Genomic DNA, 7,155 nt, shown 5'->3' with positions numbered 1-7,155 from the left:
CCAGTAACGCAGACCCTCAAAAGCTGAGTGAGCTCACAGCTGCAAACATTAATTCAAGTCAGAAGGCAGAAAAAAGTGAAGATTCAAGAGCAGAGAACAGGAGCTGATCATCATTCTCTTATTTGTGGATTCGGGCCAGAGCTGTGATAGGCTTCGGTGCCCTGCCCAGCCCACAACAACCGCCTTCTGCTCCCCACTGGGCTGAGTCTCCCCTGGCCTTCCAGAACTATTAGTCTAACAAAACGTTTTAATTTCATCCGGCCTCCTACTCCCACCCTGCCTTTAAAATTTAAACTTACAAACTGTTGTTGTTTTTATTTTTCCATTAAGAAGTAGAAGTTGTGTTTCTGCCACATGGTTTTAGAAGCCTCAGTGCTTGGGAACCCAGAAACTCGGAACTTTTTGTCCATCACCACTTTTTTACAACTATCCTTTTGAAAACAAAATAGAAAGATAAAATAAGCTGAAACAAATACCGAATATAAGACATGCCAGGGTCTTTACACATAAGCTCACATAAAGTGAGCAGTGGCAGCTTCAGAAGTCATGTGGTCCAATCCTCTCATTTTACTGAGAAGGAAAGAGGGGGCCAAAGAAGGGAAACCCCCAGCTCAAAATCTCAATTCTAAGTGTTAAAAGGTTGGTTTAAAAAAAAGGCCTAGATTTTGACCCCTAATGTAGTGCTTTTTTTCACTCCATCACATTACCTCTTGGGAGACTGACTATTGATCTGAAAAATAATTTTGCTAAAGCCATTTGGAATCTTTATTGACAATTGGCTCATGGTCTAATTAACACTTTATTTTTGCCTTCACTAAAGTTCTTTCCAGTTTCCTAAACTGATTTCAGTGTTTATGGGTATTTGACTATAAATTCAGGTATACAGTCACATAAGGAAAAATCTTTAGATCATCTAGTCCAAGAGGTCTTAACCTTGGATCCAAAGCCTCCTGGGTTGAACCCAGGGATTCCAGGGTTGAACTCTAAGTAAAGTTAGCAGAACTTTTGAGAGCACAGATGTGCATTTTTCTGGGTTAGGAGAACAATTTTCCTCAGATTCTCAAGGAAGACCGTGAACCCTCACTAAAACTGAACTATTATCTAGGTCAATTTCTTCAAGTTAGAGTTGTGGAAACTGAGAAATGAATAGAGTTACCAACACCATGTAGAACAGAATAAGGCCTGGAATTCAGACCTTTTTGTGCACCCTCCAGGAATCATGTGACCTGTGGTCTGCCTGCTGACCAGAGATGATTCCCATTCTCCCAGTTAACTCTCTTCCAGTACAAGCTTCTCCCTACAAGAGGAATTCATTGAGACAATATGCAGGACTCGATACAAACCCACCCTGCCCTGGAACAATGGTTCCCAGTACCTCTCCCAGCAGCCAAGCAGGATCACAACCTAGAACTTCTGACAGAGATAGAGTTCGTATCCCAAGGCACTAGGCTGTCTCTCATGTGGGTGCTCAGCTGGAGTTTCTGCAGTCTGATGCTCAATCCCTAACCTTAGGTAGATTATTAAATGCTGTCATCCACATCATCCCCGGATAGACTGCTTTAAATTCTATTTGGAAGGCTAGAACTCAAATCCACCTATACGCATGCCTCATCCTCACAGGCAGTTCTTATGTATCTGTGATGTCCACACCTCCAAATTAGTTTTTGCTCACAAAAAAGAAAAAGAATAAGAATTTTCAACTGCATACACAGTTCATATTTTTAATTATTGATTTTATACAAAACTTCTTAGCATACTTCGTGTGGGGAGATTATTCAGGATTATTGTATCTCTAGTTCTCTGATATCATAGCAAGAAGTTAATGCACAGTGACTAAGAAGGACAAATCAAGAAACAGTGGCTCATAAAACATCTCTGGAGTATATACAAGAAATTGATGTTATTTGCCTTGAAGAAAGGGAACTGCGTAACTTGGGTCAAAGGTGAGAGAAAGATTTTCCACTGCAAATCTTCTAATTCTTTTGAATTTGAATCATTATTTAATTAAAATCTTAACATTTCTTAAAATTCTTAACAATCTTAATATTAAAATAAGCCTTGCATTGAGAAATAGTGCCAGCAATATATATTTTGATATGATTTATTTCCAAAAAAAAACAACTAAAAGTGGCTGAAGGAAAGCCTTGGTCATGTGGCCCTTCTGTATTCAACTTTTTAAACTATGTGCATAAATCACTTTGACAAAATGTAAAACTAATTAAAAAAGAAACAAAAATCATCCCAACCAACTTGTCTTATATGTAAAGCCACAGGGGTGGGAGAGACCAGTTTCCCAGGGTGGTGGAGCTGGGATAACCACTCAGGTTGCTCTATCTCAGGCTGGACCTTTCCTTAACATGAACAGACTCTTGGAGTAGCTGGTGTCTACTTTTGCATTCTTTTAATTATTCTTAAATTAAGACATTTTTAGAATATTTGAATAAAATTGACCTCTCCTCATTCTGATCCTCTGTGCTAATAATTGTACCCTTTTTTATTCATTCAATTACAAGCAAATTGACAGGAGACATTTATATGAGGCAGCTTAAACCCCAGCTAATGGAGTGCCTAATGACTAATTGATCAGATCCCAACCCAGAGAGCAGCTCTGAGTGGCCTAAAGGAATTTATGCAATTAGTTTAGGTTTGGTAGAAATTGAGTGCATATGAAAGCAAGCTTTTTATGGTCTTGATTTATGAGGGCTGGGCATTAACTATATCTGCCAAGAGGTGAGCTGCTTAGCAAAGCCTCAGGCATTGGGGGCCACTGAGGTGGGCGCGGATGTTGGGTCGGAGCTGGGTTGATGGGGGCAGGGGGGTTGTGAATATAGGAAAGAGATAGTGGCCTCAGGAATGGGATTCGGGCAGAGGGCTCTTGAAATTATGGTGGTCCCCACTCCCGATGTAATTCAAAGTAGAATCAATATTAAATCCTAACTATGTATAAAGAAGTCCAATGAAATACTGATTTTCCCAGGATGAGCAGTAGGATTTGTGTGTGTGTGAAATTCTGAAACAAACTCAAAACAGAGGGAGTACTATTTCGGAACCAGTTTACCTCCCGCGTCGGACTGGGTCGGATTGGGCCTAGGATGGCGCAGAGGACTGATGGAGCAGAGAACTGATGTTTTTTAGAGACAAGTCTCCACGCGTGGAGGACCGGAAGCAACAGTGGGAAGGACTCCCTGGAGGGGCCAGGGACCCGCGCGTAACCCTCTCTCCGAGATGCTCCTCCCCAAAGTCCGAGGGGGTGGGGCGGGCTCCCGGGCGGGAACGCAGCGGAGGGGAAGCCCCTCCTGAGGCGCCAGGCGGAGCCGGGCGAACCTTGACCCCGCGGGGGAACCCGGGGAGCCGGGCGGGTGCGGAAGCGCCGTCACAGGGCGGAGGGAAACCTGACCTGATCGGAAAAGAGCGATCGAAGGCGAGGCTAATTTGTCCGCTGGGGTCTTCACTGGCTCCGTCTGCCCGCCGGGCGGGTTACGCGGGGGCTCCCGCCGCTCCAGGAAAGAGCAGAAAGATGGGGAGAGGGCTCTGTGCGCGCCCTGGGGACGCGGCCCGCCCACCCCTGCACTTTGGGGCCAGACTTTCGCGCCTGAGAGGTCAGAGAGAAGCTGAGAGAGGGTTGTGTGAGAGACCGGTAACAGAAAAAGGAACAGAGATGTGAGAGGCGCGGAACGGAGACGGGAAGACCTGCAACCCGGCGAGGACAGCGGGCATCCTCGACTTCCACCACCTCCCCAGATCGTCCGGCGACTCCAGCCTAATATGACACGACTGCTCCGCCCCATTCCTGAAGGCTCCCCTTCCCTGCCCCTCGCCAAGGGTGAGGCGAAGAAGCCAGTTTTTGCCAGCTCTCTTCACCAAACTGCTAAGTTCACGATCCGCCCTGGGAAAGCTACAGAAACACTCAATGCTTCCAAGTTCTCATCTGTAAAATGGGCTTAAAAAGGATACCTGCTCATGGTGTTGTTGAAGGATTAATAAATTAACGCACATGAAGTGCTTGGAACAAAACCTCACATATAGGAAGACCTCAATACATGTCAGATACCATCATTATTCATTTATCCAACGAACACTTGTAGAGCGCTCACTCTGTGTGTGGCCCTGCGCTTGATTCAGGGAGGCAGGAGGGAACTGGGTCTACGTGGTGCTTGCTCGCCCCAAGTGCTTTTATTGCTGAGTAAATAAACAGGGTGCTATCAAGGAGTGATAAGACTAAGACAGAAATTCTACAAGGTAGTCTGATAAAGGAAAGAACGATTTAAGATAGAAAGAGTCGGCTAAATCCCTCCTCCCTTCTCTGGGCCTCAGTCTCCGGGCTCTGCGCTCCTCATCCATGCTGAAGCAGTCTAACCCCGGGCCGGACAGTGGCTGGAGGGCGGAGAGAACAAGCCCGGTACCCCATACCCGGCTCCTCCTCTGCCCGCTGGAGCCCCACCCCTTCGGGTGAAGCCTGCACCGAGTTTTTGTCACTGACAGTTGATGTTTGCCAGGAGTCTACAGAGGAGCAAGGCTTGGGTCCAAGGAGCTGTCAGAGGGTCAAGCCTGTAGTGGGAACTATATATACATTGGCACCATGGACTTCTGAAAAGCGAATTCCTCCTTCTTTTCTAGCTAGGATGCACAGAGTGCAAAGAGATTTCTTTTATGCTTTCTAGCTTGCCTCGGACAGACACAGCTCTCACTACTCTCATTTTGTACATGATCAGATGGTGGCTTACAGAGGGAAACTGTTGATCCCACCTGACTCCAAATCTGGCAATTTGCCCCTGCAACATAGCCTCTCATTTTTCTGAGTAAAAGTAATACTTTAAAGAGAGTATCCAGTAATGCCTACTATGTGTCAGGCCCTGGGCTTATGTGATTTCATTTACTCATCAAAGTAATCCTGAAAGACAGTCTTTTTTTTTTTTTTTTCCAATTTGACAGATGAAGACACTGAGACTCAGAGTGTCAAGTCACTTAACCAAGTAAGAGATGGAGGACATATTCCACCCTAGGTCTGTCCACTCCAGAACTGGAGCAGTTTATATCTTAGCAGGAAAGTAAAATAATCCAGGCATAAAGTAGGGCCAAGAGAAGGTCAGGCACACTCAATAGGGCAGGGGTCACCGCCCCCCATCCTGGAGATTCCTCTTCAAGGTTCCCAGGGCCCATGTCACAGAGGACCCCATCTCTACCCATGATCAAAACAGAGGGAGGCAAAGCCTCTTCTAATTTAAACAGGAAGGAAACATTGTCTTTGAATGGAAGCTTGATATGTAGACCACCACCTTGGCCCTGGCCCTACTCCTGACTTGTCTATTCTTGATGGTCTCTGTTTCTCCTCATAGTCCCCAGAATCCAAAGAGGATTGTGCTAGAGAGGTCCTTTCATTTACAAAACTTCATTCATTCAGTTATTCAACAGATATCAATTGTCTGCCACTCTGGGCCAGATCCTGAGCTGGCATTGAGCTTGTAACAGACAAAACTCACACTACCTGAGGCCAGAGGAAGTTCCTGGCCAGAGATCACACAGCCTGGACCCAGGAGCCCAGAGTTCCTACCTCCACATTCTGATTGCCAGGGCTTCAGCCATGCTGACTTGTGTATGTCTGGCTCATTGCAGGTCAGGCCCTGGTTCCAGCCAGGCAGGGGCCTAGAAGCCTTACTCTGGTCCACAGGTAACTCTCAAAGTCCCACCAGGAGAGGCCAAATGCAGCTTTCCATACAAAAAGCCCTGAGAACTGGCCTCCTCTTCTCTTGGCACAGGCTAAAGAAACCCCTAGCTGGGCCTTTGGGCAGTGAAGGCCTCCAAGTTGATGGGATTTGGGAAAAGCAAATTTGCTCCACAATGCTTTTCAACTACTCTTCAAAAAAATTTTTGTGTGGTTTTACAGCCATCAGCAGAGCCTTAGAGGTGATGTGACTTGTGCAAGGTCATACGGTTAGGAAATGATCCACCAGGATGCAAATCGGGCCTGCTTGAACCCCAAACCGGCTGGTACCCGGACCACCCCCCACCCCCACCGCGTCCTGCTCCCGGCCACACACTCGCTCCACCCTTCAAGAGGTCTGTGCCTCCACCGGACAAATAACAGAGGCACTGAACAATTCCGGAGAAACCGCAGCTCCCAATGCTTCCTGAACAAGCCCAAAGAGAGAGGCAGCGGCGCCGGCCGGGCGCACTCGGGGGGTGGGAGAGGGTGGGGCGCGGCGCGGACCGGGCCGCAGCTCCCGCCCGCAGGTAGAAACTTGTCAAAAGTACGGTGCGCATACCGTCCAGGACGTCTGAAGCCGCTGACGCACAGAGGCGCGGGTCCCACTGAACACCCCGCCGGGCCAAGACTGACACAGACCTTGCATTCAGGCGACTCATCGCGCCCTCTTCAAAAAAAGTCTCCCAAACTTTTGATGTCATTAATACAACAAACAAATAAGCAAATAAAAAACAGCAGGGAACTTTTCGAAAAAGGAGATGGAGGCGGATATCGAGTTCTTCCCCGATCCAAAAAAGCCGAAGGCTCTTACCTGCAGGAAACCTCGCAGCCCGCAAAGGCGCGTCTGTCTGGAACGCTTCGCATCGGCGCGGGACTTTCACGGCCGCCTGCTCTGCAGCCCGGCTGGGCTCCGGCCCTGTGTTTTATACCACTATAGGCAATTAATATTGCATCAGCCGTATTTTAAATTTTCAAAACCCACAATATAATGTAATGGCATAAGGGCATTTATTATTAAAGGACACCCGATGGAGGGGAGGTGGAGGAATCGCTGGGGCTGTTGCGCAAGGCGGCGGCGACGAGCTGAGGTCCAGGGATTGGGGGCGATCCCCAGGTTTGCTTTTGCAGTAGGGGGGGGGGGCGTGCTGCGCGGAGGGGAGACCTGCTCTGCTTCGAATTTCAGGCTGGACGCGATGACCCAGAGTTCTTTGCAGACACGGTGGGGAAATGTACAGAAGACTTCTGGGCTTGGAACATTCATTTTTAAATCATGAAGGTGTTTCTGCGGCTCACAAATAAGATTTCTTCCCCCTTTTAGAGTGTGTCGAAGAGAGAGTGAGAAGGAAACCGGCATCTGTTAAGCACCTTTGTGAACAAGCACTAAGATAGGATCTTTGCGGAAGGTATCTTTTTACCACCGCCACCCCCATACACCCCCCATCTCCCCACCC

The sequence above is a fragment of the Bison bison genome, unplaced genomic scaffold (genome assembly GCF_000754665.1).
Source record: "Bison bison bison isolate TAMUID 2011002044 unplaced genomic scaffold, Bison_UMD1.0 scf7180017864291, whole genome shotgun sequence".
Taxonomy (NCBI): Eukaryota; Metazoa; Chordata; class Mammalia; order Artiodactyla; family Bovidae; genus Bison; species Bison bison.
This window is presented reverse-complemented; position numbering follows the sequence as displayed.